The sequence below is a fragment of the Talpa occidentalis genome, unplaced genomic scaffold, assembly GCF_014898055.3.
Source record: "Talpa occidentalis isolate TD23 unplaced genomic scaffold, MPIMG_talOcc4v2.1 talOcc4.6, whole genome shotgun sequence".
NCBI classification, from domain to species: Eukaryota; Metazoa; Chordata; class Mammalia; order Eulipotyphla; family Talpidae; genus Talpa; species Talpa occidentalis.
In genome coordinates this window covers 22,877,553-22,894,411 of record NW_023604972.1, presented here as the reverse complement: position 1 = coordinate 22,894,411, position 16,859 = coordinate 22,877,553, and the positions used below count along the sequence as shown (strand labels likewise).

Sequence of the window (16,859 nt, the reverse complement as noted above, 5' to 3'; positions counted from 1 at the left end):
ATCGATACCTCATTTGGAACTCTAGTGTGTCATTTGTTCAGATTGCCTTAGTTTTTACTTAGGTCAGAGTTGTCCTTTTTCACTCACCACGTTATCCTGTCACATAGAACAGTTGTTTCCTTCTAACAGATATTAGTTGAGCAAGTAAATAAGATGCTCTGGCTGCCCTCAGGTTGTTCTGAGGTCTTGGGGAAGGGTTGGGCCAGTGTGAAGGACACACACACTCCTGCTGAATAGCTTGGAAGCATATGGGGTGCATTTGAATGTAGCTGGCAAAGTCGCTTGTTCACTGTGGGGCTTGGGTAAGTCCCCAGCTTCTCTAAGCCTGTGACACTTTGGTGGAGTACGAGTAAAATGAGGATTAAAAGGATCAGGGCTCCCTACCCGAGGCGCTCTCAGTAAACATCAGCTTCAGCTTTACCATAAGACAGAGTGTGATAAGTGTGAGGAGAGGTCACACTGTCATGTGATGTCAGGAGAGGGGTGATGCATTAAAGGGGGGGGGGATTAGGAATTTCCTAGAGGAAGTGGTATTTGAGATGAATCTAAAAGATTAAGTCAGCTCTCACCCAAGGAACAGTGACTAGAAGAAAAATACGAGGTTGAGTGGATATAATGCAAAAAGGTACAGAAAGGGAAGGCATGAGATACTGTCTTCTGGAGGAAAGAAAAATGACTTATAGGTGGCTGTGGTCTGCAGGACAGGAAGACCGGGGAGGTAGACTGTAAGATAAATGTTTGTGACTGATATGAGTTTAAATTTTTAATTCTAAAAGTTTTCAGCTGCAGAAAAAAGAAAAAAATACCGCAAAGAACATCCATAGGACCCCCATCTAATTTCAATACTTAGCATTCTTCCCTATTTATTTCATCTGTATAAATTTACATATATTTTTGCTGAAGCTTTTTAGAAATATATTATAAATATCATTACAGTTTATCTCTAAATACTGTATAGCATGCATCTACCAAAAATAAGTAAGTTAAACAATGCCACTTGGCACCCAACAAAATTGTTTTCCCTAAATGTCATTTAATATAGGCCATAGTCAAATTTCTCAAATTTGTCCCCTCAAATCCTTAGCATTACAAAGCAATTTAAAGCCAGAATCCAAGCAAGAGATCCTATATGAGATTTTATTGATTATCCTACTTCTTCAGTGTCTTAATTCTGAAATCCCAGCTAATATATTAAGACTTTTGACTTTGGAGCACTTAGAATATGATGTTTGTCCCTATTCCCCAATCTATTGTTGCTGCAATTCACAATAAAAACAATACTAAATTTTAAGAATATAAATACAAGGTAATCCAGATGGATTCAGACTTCTCCCATCAAGATGATGACGTTGGGCCTCCCCTGGTGGCACAGCGGTTGAGCGCTGGGTTATGAGGCTGCCCGCAGCCTCTGCAGCTCCAGTTCAATCCCTGGCCACTGGCGAGGGTCCCACAAAAAAAAAAAAAAAAAAAAAAAAAGATGATGACATTGATGCCAGTTTTGAACCCTCAAGTGATCACATGATAGTAACTCAGCATGTGGCTACTTGCCATGAGTGATACAGTGCTAGAGGAACCACTGTATCACTATTGTTTTCTGTTGAATGGAATATCTAGTGTGTCTAAACTTGATAGGAAACCACACACTTCATAGTACTGTATAGACACATGGTGGGTTTTTTTTTTTTGTTTTGTTTTTTTACATAGTTGATTACGTCCTCCTTAGAATAGGTTTTTGTCTGAGAGCCTTTGGCTTTCTGTGCACATTACTGCCCACCTCTTCCTAGGCTCTTTTGTCAGATTCTTCTCATCTCTATATTCTCTACATTTTTTTTAAAGATTTATTTATGCATACAAGAACTGGGGTGTAAGCCAGAGGGGGCAGGGCAATAAGAGGATTCACTAGAGACAGAGTGGGGAGCAGAACAGGCAGATGTACCGAAATACACTGCTGAGGGGAGCAGTGGGGGAGGCAGGGGAGAAGGTCTGCTGCGCCATGTGGGTTGCTCCTTGGCCAGGGATCGAACTTGTGCTGCAGTGGCTGGTGATAGCTTGATAGCGCTGTCTTTAACCCCTGTGCCACCAGGGAGGCCCTATATTCTCTACATGTTGAAGTCTCCAAACTTAGTCTTTTCTTCTTTATCTACTTTTGTTCCTAGGTAATCTCCTGCTTCATGGTTTTGATACCTTCGGTACACAAATTCACATATTTACACAATCCTAGAACTCAGCCCTGAATTTCAGGCTAGTTACTAACTCAACATTTCCACTTGGATGTCTGATAGAGATCTGAACTTAACACATTGAAATGGTTCCCACACATCCCTAAAATTCACTGGTCCCGTAGTCTCTCTGTTTTAATAAATACGACCAATCTATCCATCTGGTTATTATTTTTTGTAATAATAAGCTGTGGTAATGATGCTTTCACCTTTACCCAGTTCTGTATCTTTTTTGGACCTTACAATACAGTGAGATGGATATTATCATTTCTATATTGCAAAGGAAGAAGCTGACTTTTTTTTCCTACCACCACCATTCCTTATAGCCCTTGGAGGCTTCCTTCCCTTTCTCCCCCATAGCCCCAGAAACTTCACTTCATTTGTTAATGTCTGTTAGTTTTTATAAGTATTTTGCTTTATTGAATTGGCTGCTATGCGAATGTCCAATATTTATCTTTGTCATCCTGCTTTATTTGCTAAGTCCCTCAAACTCCTTCCATTTTGCTGTAAATGGCAACATTGCATCTTTCCTTGACTGAATAGTATTTCATTGTGTAGATAAACTGCATCTTCTTGATCTAATCCTCTATCACTGGGCACAAGCTTGTTTCCATGTTCTGACTGTTGTAAATATTATGTTGCAATAAGCATTGGAGAGCATATAAATAATTGAGTTTGTTTCATGTTCTTTAGAATGATGCCCACGAGTGGGATTGCTGGGTCATACAGTAGTATTTCCATTTTTTTTTTGGTTTTTTTTTGGTTTTTTGTTTGTTCGTTCGTTTTTTTGTTTTGTTTTGTTTTGTTTTGTTTTTGGTGTGTGGTGACTCCAGATTGCTGTCCAAAATGGCTGCACCTCACAATTTACAATAGCTAAGCTTTGGAAACAGCCCAAATGCCCAAAAATAGATGACTGGATCAAGAAGATGTGGTACATATACACAGTGGAATATTACTCAGCATTCAAAAAAGATAAACACATGCAATTTGCAGCAACATGGATGGCGCTGGAAGGGATCATGCTCAGCGAAATAAGCCAGAAAGAAAAAGAAAAATACCGGATGGTCTCACTCATAGCAGGAATCTAGAAAACTTAAATAAGGGACCAGGAAAAAGAATAACTATAAGAAAGAAAATATCAAAATCAACAAACAACTATGAACCAGAGACACTCTTTGGGGGTGGGGGAGGAAGGAAGGATTGGGGTCAAAATCGGGCTTGCAATTGTATGGGGAATATAAAAAAAAAGAAAAAACCCCCAAAAAACCAAAATGGCTGCACCAATTTACATTCCCATCAGTAGAGTAATAGGGTTCCTCTTCCTCCACGTCCTCTCCAGCACTTATTATTAGAAGCCTTTTTAAAAATGTACCATTCTCATGGGAATGAAATGATATCTCATTGTGGTTTTGACTTGCATCTCCCTTATTAAAAGCGATGGTGAACATTATTTCATGGGTCTGTTGACCTTACCCAAGTGATTTTTTATTTTCGATTCCCATTGTCTGTATAAATCTTTCAGACATTAAGTTCCAATCCTTGCAAGTAACTTCATAGTGAGTTTCACAACATTTCTTTAAGGCAAACAGTCAGGACTATGAGTAGACTTGTATGAATACCTGAAATCTGTGACGGGATCTCTTACTTGGAAGTGGGAGAAGCATTGGACAGTGGAGCATACAGAACCTTGTTAGCCCTTCTATAATCCTGCCTCACCACAGGTCAGTTGGGTGCTGTTTCCCGGGTCATAGTCCCCTAGGAATGGCAAGCACCTAGAACTGCTACAGGTTATTGGAGTGGGCATGAAAATGAGTTGCCAGGGCTGCAACTTCTGCAACTCACAGACTACAACCTTGCATCCAAGAGGACTTGGGGAGTGTTTTCTTGCACCCCCTTTAATTGCCTCTTGGTATTCTCACCTGTTAGGCTCTCGTGTCCTCCTCTGAGGATCATTTCTTTCCATCTCACTTGCAGGTGTACAGTGAGTGCTGCTTTAATTTATTCATTTCGCCTTGTTAGGGAACCCACCCACCTGGTGTTTGCTGGGAGAAATGCATTTCCACCTCCCTTGCAAGGTTCCTGGGATTCTGTTGACCCACTTGGAAGAGGTTCAGTGCAATCCTGCTTGTTTTTTTCTTTTGTCCTTAATTTGGCTTGTTTTTATTGTATTCGACTGAATGCATTCTTTCCCTTTCTTTTAAGGGAAAGGAACCTGAGAAAAAACAATGCTTGTGATGGTGACTGCTTGTTAAGGGTAATTGCTGTTTTATGTTAATCTGCATGTTAAAATGAGTAGATAGGGAATTGCTAAATTCCAGCCTGTTATCTTCCAAGTCTAGCCCTTTAAAGTATTTGTTCCTATAATGTAAAAAAGCTGTAGCTATGCAGAGTATAAATGTCCAAATGTCCTGTTTTATATGCATGTATATAGGGAGCATTTAAAATTTTTATTCCATCAGCAAGAGTCATTATAGAAATCTTGGAAATTATACAAAAGCAGAAAGAAGGAACCCAGAGATAACTAGCACTAACATTCTGGGAATTTATGTTTAATCATCTTAGTCTATTTGTTATATCTCCTTAAGTGGGAATCATTTCACTCTAGCTGTCTGGAACTTTTTGCTACTCAAAAGTGAGGTTTGTAGTTAGCAGCATAGACATCTCTTGGGGAGTTTGTTAGTTTTGCAGAATTTCGGGCTCTACTCCAAACATGCTAAATGGTAGTTTGTAATGAATGATGGAAAAGGTACATTAACATTTGGAAGCCCTGTTCAGAACACAGCATGGGCCCAGGACAGCAGATGAAGTGGATGGGACCCAAGGGGGCCAAGACCCGCTCTCTCCATTCTTCATTTTCCCCACTGTTACTCTTTCCTAAAATAATCTTCCTTAGGATGTGATAAACATAAAAATTAGGGCGTATTTGTTCGGGAAGGCACAGCAGCCCTGTTGAGAAGCCCACCTGTCTCATGAATAACCATTTCATTCAGTGACCATTCATTAAATGCCCACTGTGTTCCAGGCATCCGTGCAGAGTCCTGGGCCCTGCAGGTAAAACTTGCGTGTGCTGCAGTAGAAACAGACAGAGGCATGGAGGAGGAAGTGGCTGGCTTTGCAGGGTTGGGAACTGCAAGACGGAAAGGAAAATGGTCTCTGGGCTGTCTAGAAATATAAATCACTAAGTGTGAGTTATGAACATAAGTTCTGGAGGGAGCAAAAAGTTGCATAAAAAGATTCCATTCCGTCAAGGACCACATGCTTGATTTAAGGACAGCTGACAGTGTTTAAAACTGTAAATAACAATACAGCGCAGGTTGTTTTGGTGTAGAATCAGAAGACTAGGGTCTGAATATCATCTTTCATGTTCTGAGACTTTGGGCAAGCTATTTTACCTGTCAGAGTATCCATTTCTTATGTAAAATAGGGGTAAAATAATATAAAATACTTCACAGAATTATAGTAATTTAAGAATGAGAAAACATAGCCAAAAACTTACCTACAGTGAGTATGGCATTATTGCTGGTGGCAAAACTATGTCATAAAGTGCCTAGTGATGGGATTCCTACAAAATAAATTCTGATGCCCTGGCTTCACCTGCAGACATTGTGATACCTCCTGAGATACCCATAGTGCTAAAAGCACCTCGGTGTGTTTCATGAAAGCCTAAGGTTCGGGGTCACAGTCTCCCAAACAGTTAGAGGCCTTCTTTCTCACCCTTGGCTGTCCTTTGGTGGGGTGTGGGGAAAAGTACTGACTGCCATAGACAGAATATCGAGCAAGAACAGGTGATAGCTGTTTCTGCCTGGAGTGTGGGCCAACATGGCCTTCAGTATGTGTGTAAGGAAGAGAGTGTGAAGAATGGGCCATTGGGAACAGAAATGAAAGATAAAGCTGCCTTTTTGAGACTGGATAGTCTACAAAAAGAGGCAATGGAAGCAGATCAAGTTTGATGGGGAGAATTGTATTTCAAACATGTTAAGTATGAGGCAACTACTTAAAGCCATACATGGGGTCTGGGGAACTTGTTTGCTTCTGTGGAGTGTTGGTGTGCCTGCCCCTGGCCTAGGTCTGAGTGATTGTGCAAGAATGAGGTGCTCAGCATTCTCTGGAAGTGGCTTCTTACAGAGGGACATTTTCTGGCTAATTGGAAATGTCTGTACCACACAGGGTTTCTCAAAGCAGGAGTTTTTAAACCTTGAGACGACCTCTTCTTCAAGCTGAGTGGAGGAGAAAGGAACTTTTCCATCTCTATTTTTTATCTATTGTCATCCTCCTCTTGCTGCATTTTTCTTTTTCAGTCTTTTTGTTTTTCTAAAGATTTATTTATTTATGCATACAGGAGATGGGGTACAGGCCAGATGTGTGGGGGTTGAGAGGCTTCACCAGAGACAGAGTAGGGAACAGAACAGGCAGACTGACAAATACACTGCTGAGGGGAGCAGGGGGAGAGACAGGAGAGGTCTGCGCACCATGTGGGTTGCTCCCTTGCTGGGGATGGAACTCGTGCTGCAGTGGCTGTGGATTGCTTCATAATGCTGATGCTTAACCCCTTGCACCACCAGGGACCCCACTTTTTCCAGTCTTCTTCCTCCCAGTGTATAACCATTAACTATTTTAGAAGAGAAATGATTTGGAGAAAGTTTTTTGAAAAGTAGGCTAAATGCTTCAATACCAATGGACTATATTCCTATTTATGTCAGTTTCCTTTCAAGCAAAAACTCCTTTCTGATGTCTCTTTAGGTGGGGTAGAGACTACATGTAGTCATGGTTACTGGGTTTTTTTTTTCCCTTCGTTGTGACTATTTGGCTACTGTCTCTTGTTTTTCTGTGAATCTCTCTGTCTCTGTTTCTCTCTTTGTCTTTGTCTCTTTCTGTCTCTCTCTCTCACTCTCTCTGTCTCTATCTCTCTGTCTCTCTGTCTCTCACTCTCTCTCTCTCTCACACACACACAGAGGAAGCCATGAAAAGTCTTTGGGCTTTGCACTGGAAGTGGCCCAGTGATGCAAAAGGGGAAGTGTAATGGTGCCAAAGATCAACTTAGGTTACATTGGAATTCTGCCCCCGGGGTGACTAAAGAGCCTGAGAAAATAATTTATGCTGGTTTTCCAGGTAGATTCTGAAAATTGGTTGTCTTTTTTTATATCTGGTAATGCAAAGAGAGTGTATTCCCCCAAGCTATACATATGCTAATTCTTAAAGCAATTTAAGAAATACAGTTTCCATATTGAAAGTCCCATAATGCTCTTTTATTTTCAGAGTCAGTGTGAGGTATGTAGAGATAGCTACAGTTCTGTATTTCTTCTTTTAAAAATTAAAATTTATAGTTTTTATTTTGAATACTCATAATTGAATATAGTATCTGAATTACTTGCTGTTTATATTTGGTTGCAAATTATTAAAATGCTGGGTACAGCATTTTAGCAGAAACTGGTGAAACACAAAAGCCAAGAATTTCAGTGTTATTTTCCAAAGTAACCAACATGCTTTCGATAAAATGATAGTCTCTGAGGGGAATCTTGAACTTGAACTGACTGGTTTTTTTGGAACTCAATGTCTTCTCTCTGATCTCTTTTCATAGATAATACAATTATTAGGATGTTTGTGTGTGCTGTTTCGATTTTACAAACAAAACAAAACATGAAGCTAGTAGCTTTTGTTTTCATTTCCTAGCAAATGTTTAAAAGTGCCAGCAAATTTGAAACATAAGGATTTTCTTTTTCTTTGTTTTTTATTGAAGTCAATACTTTTGGAATTAAAAAATGAAGTGAAACTAACAAAAAAGACTACTACATCTATAATTTGTACAGAAGGAAATGATTAGTATTCAGATATGTACCTGACATGTTACAGATGGTTTGTAATTTTGTGAAACAAAGCCTCCCTCCCACAAAATCACTAACTTTTGGTCTTAGGAATGGAGAATCAGATTAAAGCAACTGCTCTCATCAAAAGATTGGTGGGTGTACAGTATGTTGGGAAGGTTAAACTAAAAATGTAAATGTGCTGTTAGCAGAGGGCAGCTGAGACAACTCAGGTGTGTGGTGGCAGGTAGTGCTACATTGGCTTTGACCCCTGAGTGCTTTGACCCCCTTATTATTCAGTTCTCATGCGATGTCAGCCTATGGGATTGAACTAAAGCACACTTGTGACTCACCTTTTTTTTGACAAATAGATTATTTCAAAGTCAAGTTGCGCTGTTAGGAAATTTTAGTATAACTGGGTTCTTTTGGACATCATATAGATCAAGCTCTTTATTTTCTAAGAAAGGGATCAGTTGTCCCTATGTCCAGTATATTCCTTGTATTCCTTTAATTTTGCTCTTATTTGAAATAAGCTTTATCCAGAGTACAGTGTCTTCATTCAGAATGAAATTTCTTTTAGACATTAAGACAACTTGTATACAATTATGTAACTTAACAATCGTCTTTCTTCAGGATTTGCTTACTAAATTCATGACTTAGTAAAAGCAAATTATATTTTGACCTCTGTATTAGATTTATGTACTTTAAACATCCCTCTTGTGACTGTATTTACCTTTGAGTTGTGACAGAAAACATTTTCAGGGGCTAAAACATGTGACTAGATCTGTTAATACTTAAGAAGGAAGTCTCTGGGGTCCACGTTCCCACACTGACTTCATTCTACTGGCTGAAATCACATGTGAAATCAAAGTGAAAATAAAAAGAGGCACCAAAATTCCCTTGTCCCATTTTCACATGATGTATTATTGTTTTTATATATAAATTATATATATATAATTTTAAATTAATTATAGTTTTAAATATAATTATTATGGAAAATTTCACTACCACAGGAATATGCAAAGAAATGAAAATTACTTTAATTTTACTACTTTAGCCACTATTCAAATATTGACTTCTAGTCTTTTTCTTTCTAGTTATAGGTACTTTTAAACAAAATTGGGACTGTATTAAACATACTCCCTTATAGTCTGCTGTGTCAGTGAGCACTGCTTTAAAACATTTACCCATTTTCTTAAATATTCTACAGAATTTAAAAACTAGCCATTGTTGGATATTTAAAAAATAACTTAGAATGATATTATAATAGTAAACATCTCTGTACATGTCTTCGCGCATCTCTTGATCATTTAGAGGATAAATTCAGAGTTTTTCCCCCAATTTATTAGTTTCAAGGAATGAAAAATAATTCAGTTAAACTTGTTCTTTCCAATTATGGTGAAGCCCTCTTTTCTGCAAGAATCTGCCTTTATAGCACCACCATCTTGGTCTGTTACAATGGCGCAGTAACACTTCATTTATGTAACATGTGCAAATAAAAGTTTCACTTAACTGAAATTGACCCTTCAGAGTCTCTACTTGGTAGTTGTAAACATTTTGAATGTATATGCAATAGATTACATAAGCGGCTGTCCTCACTAATTGAAGAAAATATGAAAATCACAATTTAAACCCCTTCTGGCTTAAACATCAAGCATCCTTGTAAAACAATAGTTATTGCACAGTCAGTTCTGCTAAATTCCAGGTATGTGTTTCTGAAGACCACCATGCTATGCAAAATCATGCAGCAAAAAACCACAGCACTTATGGGAAAAATAGGGGCAGGGACACAACACTCCAACATCTTTATCAGTGACACATTATAAAAAGTAAGATAGGAACTGAGCACAAATTTATAAATATGAGGAGGTTAAAAATGAAATACAATAACTATATCATTTTATCCTGACAAAGTCCTGACATTTTCTTGTAGACCAAAGCCTTGGAAGGGTTGCTGCTTGTGAGTGATTGTGAAGTGGTGGAAGAAAGGTTACTTGAAATTGGCGGGAGAGCTGGGACATCCAATGTGGGTGGGTGTGGCTCTTGACACTGGTCAAAACAGATCATCTAGATAGATGTTTGAGACATGGGTGATGTGCATTCTGTGTATCTAATATGGGGAGTTCCGCCTAGGGGTACAGTCTCCTGTGATTTCCTCTTGTTGCTTGTAGCCAAATCATGCGTAAACAAACGTGAATGAATGTCTAGTGATGCTCAAATTGTTCCCTCCTATATCAACCTTGGCACAAACACATGCTTTATTTATAGTAGAACTGAATGTACTGTGTGGTAATTTGGTAATGTCTAGGGGATATTCTGCTTGGCCTAAATAGAGTTAATATACCTAAAACAGTTAGAGGAGCATTTGGCAGAAGAGTCAACACAACTGTGTAAGTGTCGATAGTAACAGTATCAACAATAATAACTGATGCCTCTTGGTGTTTTTGGAATTCTGTGTGTTTGGCAGTTATGACTGTCTACTGCAGAAGTGCTTCCTGCCTCTTAATTGAGCCATTTCTCAATCTCTTGTGGCTTTTAAATGAGTTTGTCATGCTTCTTAGAGTTACATCTAACATAAGATCCAGATTGGATGAGCTCATGGGTGGAACTTCAGGCTATGGTTTACCACTGTGGCATCTTTTTTCCCTACTCAAATTTTTCAGTCTTATTAATGAGCTCTTACCTATGTATTCATTTGCAGGATTGCTGGAGAAGTAGCTTAGGTTTTAAGTGAGGTTATTATTCTCCTGGAGAATTTTTGGATTTTCAGTTTTATTAGAAAAAGAACTAACAGGACTCTAATCATTTTCACTCCCCTGCAAATGTGAAATGTTCTTAAGTGAATACATTTGAAGGTCATTTTGAAGTTGTTGATCATTTTCTTTAACTTGTTATTGTTCACTTCTATTTACAACCACTTCTGTGTTTGTGAGATGAGCTCATCTTTGGAAGGTGGGGCAGGCGAGTGTGATTTCGGGAGACCTTTCTTCCCAAGTCACAGTATAATTAGAAGTGCAGATCCTCCCTCACTTGCTTTTTATCACTCCCTGAGAAGGACATTTTTGTCATGAGCAGTTGCCAAGAAGCCTTGCTGGTTCCTACTTTAGGAACTTTAATAAAAAGATGACAGATCAAACTACAATCTAGATTTAGCAAGCCTTGTTAGTATTATTCTGAAAGAAAAATAACATAGCACATTATTTAGTTGTGCCAATGGAATCTGTTTTAATTATGTAGAGACTTTGAATAGCAAATGGGGTGTTTTGATTTTTAATTTCTAATTCGGCTTTGAATTTTAACTTTTTTTCTCTACGTGATTTCTAGATGTATTTGGCTGCCTGACCTCACTGAGTGATTGCTCAATTAACAGACTTTGTGGGCAAAAGGAGCTTGCCTTCTGAGCTTTGTACCAAAGACCTGGGCAAAGTAAGTAATTTTCCAACTTACTTTTTTTCAGTCATTATATTGTAAAAAGTTAATAAGGGGTTTGTGAGTTTTCTAGTTTTTTTCTGGCTTAGTAAGGTTATGTCCTCTCAAGGAAAGGGACTCAGGAGAACTTTAAAAACAAATCTTCCAAGAGATTAGTATAAATTTGTGCATTGGGCCATTTCTTCTGTGTTTCAAAACTCATTCCTCAGGGTTGTGATCAAACCTTTTATCAAGTGTGTAATAGATGAATTATAGTTTAAAGCAGCATATTATAACTGAACAGAAAAGTGAGTCCAGTTTTCTGAGCTCCAGGTGTGTAAGATTTTCAGGTATTTTGGATAGGCTCTTTGGAGCTGAGTTTTTAGAACACGTGAAATCCATTTGCTACTTGTCCAAAAAGGTAAACCCATTTGGTACTTGTCTGAAAGGGTACATGCATAAGTAGAGTCACTCATTCAGTAAATCCCTTGTGTAGCTTGAATTTGGAAGAACTGGTACATCTACCAGTTTCATTGTTGTAAAACTTTCTTCTGGTACTCTAAGGTATTCAGATTGAGACACTTTGTATGAATGATTTTGCTGTCTTTTAGAAAAAAATGCTCAGTCTTTTTCTCCGATATTTTGAAAGGTAAAATCGATCTTAATGATAGTAACATCACTTACATCAATTTACATTGTTTGTAGTTACTACTTAGAAGTATGATCTCTCTCTCTGTCTGTCTGTCTGTCTGTCTGTCTCTCTCTCTCTCACACACACACACTCCAGAAATAATATCATTGACAACAGAACTATTTGTCCATTAAATTATGGGAATGTTTATTAAACTTTATGCCTTGGGCCTTTCAGTTCCCCTATATTTCTGACAGTACAGATGGGTCTGCAGAAACATGTCTAAGACAAAAGAAGACAGAAAAGGACTTTGCACTAGAAGTTCCATAGTAGCATTAAATAATATCAATTTTTCTTGCTATATTGTATTTACTATAAATTTACTTACAATTAAATTGTGTTATTTTATAATAATTATAATCAGGTAAGAGTCTTTAGTGTATGAAGTTTGTTTAAAGTTAAGATATTTGTACTGAAGAAATATTATACACCCCCACACAGAGTATACACACATCACAAATATAATTCCTGTCAACCATCAAGTAAATCTCTGTTAAAGCATAAATTCATCGAAAGCAAGGACTTTGTATCATTTTTTGTTACAGTGAATATTTGCAGTAGTGAAATACTATTGTCAATGAGATTTTTATAAATGATAGTTTATTCGTTGAATTTTGTAGTCTTGTATTCACATACTAACCTTAAAATAAAGGAAATCCTATAAGGTGGTGTTGTTCCAGGGATATTTAAAAGAGGATTATGTTAGAAGTCATCACTCTGACCACAGAAATGCAATGAAAAGGGCAAAAGATTAATTCTCTGGGCTTCAGTATCCAGATATTTGCAGTGGTGTTTAGCTAGGAAATCTAACTTAGTCCCAGAAAGAAAGCTACTTAAACTGCTTTTCAAATAATTTAGCATCTCTTTAAAGTTTAATATAGTCTCTGGTGAAATAGTTTCCATCCATTATAGCAAAATATTCCCTTTGTGACTTTGTTGTAAAAGTTATTTTTCCACGTTGCAGAGGCAAGGCATCTGTGGGAGTTCTGTTCACAATAGTAAGTTAGCGACAGCCCCTGGTACCAGAGGGACCTTGGCAAAAAGAGCCCTGTTTACTAAAGCTGGTGTCATAGATGGATATTTATATGCACAGATGGATGTTTATTTTTCACCTCTGATTTTAAAAAAAGAAGTGGGAGGTTATAATGCATAAGTATGCTCCACATAAATCTGATCCCGAAGGACTAGTTTTATAGAAGTTAGCATTAAGGGAGAATGGGGGATGGAGGGAGAAGGGGGGAGTCCTTTCTGCAATTTATCAAAGTCATGTGGGACGTGCTCACAGCACTTTAAAAGCTGTAAAGGGTGCTCGAGTGGATTGGTGATTTCTTTTGGGGAAGCAGTGCACGGTTTTAGGGAAAAATTCTGAACCCATACAACCTCCACACTGCTTTATGACTCCCTTTTGTTCTGTACAAATGTATTTTCAAAGTCCTCTTGTTTTAGAATCCTCTCATTTGGGGTAAATGTCTAGAAATTGGAGTCAGTAATATTGTCAAAGTTAGGATTGTTTTAAAATAAGGAAAAATAGCTTCTCTTTTATTATCCTATTTAACACATACATGTTTATTTTTATGCTAATACCAGAAACGTATATACTATAAATTGTTTGATATCTATCTCTATTGTGACTATTTGTGAGAATAAATATTTACCTGCAATATAATTTTTAGTGAACACGAAGTAATTGGATCTTAGCTTTTTGTTTCATTTTAGCTTGTCTGGCTTTCAGTTAGAAAGAAATATAAATATGTGAAATATGTGGTGTAGGTTTTTTATCTGTACACAGAGAATACATCAGGATTCACCTTCTGTAATTTCTATAGTGTTTACTCTAGTTAGTCATGTTCTGAATAGGTGGCTTGTGTTCAAAATTGTGTTAGTGTCTGGCAGGTACTGTGTATAAAGCTTTGTGTCTTCCTTGGTCTCTTTGTTGTATTACAGTGCAGGTGACATGTTCCTCCTGCTTAGCTGCCTTCATCAATATTTCTGTGCCTCCAGAAGGATTCTACCTACATATAGCTCCCTCCCAAGAAACTCTAAATAGCGCCGGTGTAGCTTCGTAGACGAGGTGGTGGGTACAGAAGGAACATCTCATAGACTTTGGAATATTATTTATTAGAACGAACTGCAATCTAAATTAATTGGAGATGCAAAACGTTTTATAAACTTTTGCATGCTTTCTCAGCTTGAATTTCATTTATTAAGCCAATATTTGTTACACAACTATTGCCAGGCACTGTGTTAGGAGCTCATTATTCAATAATGAATGAGATATACTCTTGCTTTCAAACAATTTTGAGTTTCAAATTCAGAATTCAAATAATTTTTATTCCTCATGTCCTTTGTGACAAGCAGTGGGCTGGTGTTCTGTGTTTGATTGTTAAATTCCAGTAATGATATTTATTGACCTAGCCCCTCCAAAATAAGTTGTGAATTATATTTTCTAATCTTTAAGTGTTTTTCTTTCATTTTATTTTCTTAAGCTTGTGGTATCTACTAATACTATTTAAGTTAAATTAGCAAATGGGTGAAAAGTTCATAAATTGCAGGTTAATAAACTTAGACCATTGATTTTTTTTTTAAAAGATTTATTTATTTATTTATACAAGCACTGGGTACAGTCAGAAGCATGGGAGGGTGAGAGAATTCACCAGAGCCAGAGTGGGGAGCAGAGCAGGCAGACTGACGAAGTACACTGCTGAGGGGAGCAGCAGGCAGCTGGAGAGGTCTGCACGCCATGTGGGACCCTCGCCCCGGGGCTAGGGATCAAATCAGCGCTGCAGAGGCTGCGGGCAGCTTCGCAGCCCAGCGCTCAACCGCTGCGCCACCAGGGAGCCCAGACCATTGATTTTTTAAAAAAGGTAGACGTGGGGCTCCCTGGTGGCCCAAGAGGTTGAGCACTGCACTATAGGGTGATCCGCAGCCTCAGTAGTATGAGTTCGATCCCCACGTGGGAGCAACCCACGTGGCACAGCAGACCTCTCCTGACTCGCCAGCTGCTCCCCTCAGCAGTGTACTTCAGTCAGTCTGCCTGTTTTGTTCCCCTCTCTCTCTCTGGTGAATCCTCTCACCTCCCCCCACCTCTGGCCTGTACCCCAGCTCTTGTATGCATAAATAAATAAATCTTTAAAAAAAGAAGGTAGACGTGTGTACACAGACAAACACATACATACTTTCCATATTTGGAAACCTGTATACCTTTCATGTAGTCATAATTTCCCCTAAGAGCAGGTTCTTAGCTCACATGATACAGTTGACTGTATCCAGGTGTCTTGTTATTTTGCCCTAAGACAGCTACTCTGTCCGAACAATGTGGAAGCCACAGCAGTAAGTCACTTGATTCTCACAGTCTTTTCAGGAACCCCCGACGGTTCTTGAAACTCCAGGGGGAGGTACCTTGTTCACATTCACACAGTCAGGGAGGCCGTCATTTCAGCTGAGGAATCAGGAAATGTGTTGGCTACAGTGTGTTGACCTGGCATTGAGATAGGTCTTGTGGACGGAGGTAGAAGACAAAAAGGGGAGAGTTGTAGAGTGTCCAGCGAGCATGTGCTGAGGTGTGGAGAAATGGAAGCCAGCAGCCTGAGCAGAGAGTGGCGGGAACTGCACTGAGCTGGAGCACGGGGCCCGTGGAAAGAAGAGCAGGCTTTGTGATGAAGACTGGCTGGTGCCCGGATGAGGGGCCACAGGCATGCCACACTAGAGACTCAGGGGCTCTAAGCAATAAATAGTCCTCAGAGTTTTCAGACATAATGAGAATGGAGCTGCCTAAGACCACTTGGGTGGCAGCATGGAATACAGACTGAAAAAGTAAAAGCTGGAGATTGAAGATCCAGGGCTGTGTTCTGAGGTTGTGCAGATTGTCCACTGCACAAGGGTGTGTTTGAGTTGTTGTGGGCAGAAACTGGTAACTACCTAGCATGTTACTCACCAAGCTGTGGTCTCTTGGGCCTGGGCCAGTCCAGAATAGGTGCCTTTTAAACTTTGTGCAGGAAAATGCACGGCTTTTTTTTTTTTTTTTAAGATTTATTTATTTATGCATACAAGAGCTGGGGTGCTGGCCAGAGATGTGAGGGGGAGGGTGAGAGGATTCACAGAGACAGAATGGGGAGCAGAACAAGCAGATGTACTGAAATATACTGCTGCAGGGAGCAGCGGGTGAGACAGGAGAGGTCTGCTGCACCATGTGGGTCAACTCCCTTGCCAGGGATCGAACTTGTGCTGCAGTGGCTTTGGATAGCTTCATAGTGCTGACGCTTAACTCCTTGCACCACCAGGGAGGTTCCTCAACTTGTCTTTTAATGCTCATAGAATGAGAGATTAGACAAAGAAAGAACTGTGTGCTCCGGGGATAGGCCTCTGCATGTGGACCTGTGGTCTTTTTAGTAACTGTATGATGTCAGGCACATTCCGCATGCTCTCAAAGTCTAAATCCTCATCTTTAAGAATAGCAGATCTGGTCAGGCCTTGGACATACTGGTTAAGGGGCACTGATAAGTGAGGACTAGACTTTAGAGATGGAAAAGTGAGTGTGATTCTGGAAGCTGCTGCTAGCAGTCGTCTGGCTATGAGAGTGTGCTGGGAACTGTATTAGAAAGAACTTTATGGTTGTTATGTTTGAAACATGACTACAAGACCAATTCACAAGTCTCATTACTTTGCAAGCGTGCTACAAGGGTTATGTATATTGCAATGCATTATATATCCGTTTTTATGTTAATATAAACTTTATGTTTT

The 16,859-nt window shown here is 39.0% G+C and overlaps 1 protein-coding gene across 11 annotated transcripts in view; it reads left to right on the top strand.

Moving 5' to 3' along the window:
- The window catches only part of APBB2 (amyloid beta precursor protein binding family B member 2), a 359,532-nt gene that overhangs the window by 115,960 nt on the left and 226,713 nt on the right, over positions 1–16,859 (top strand). For 10 of the 11 annotated variants that reach the window (XM_054688336.1, XM_054688339.1, XM_054688343.1 and 7 more), the window contains one exon: positions 11,345–11,446. The gene's annotated coding sequence lies outside the window, so the exon portion shown is untranslated. Of the gene's footprint in view, positions 1–10,501; positions 10,876–11,344; positions 11,447–16,859 lie in introns of those variants that run through there. The other variant, XM_054688338.1, reaches the window with a different exon arrangement.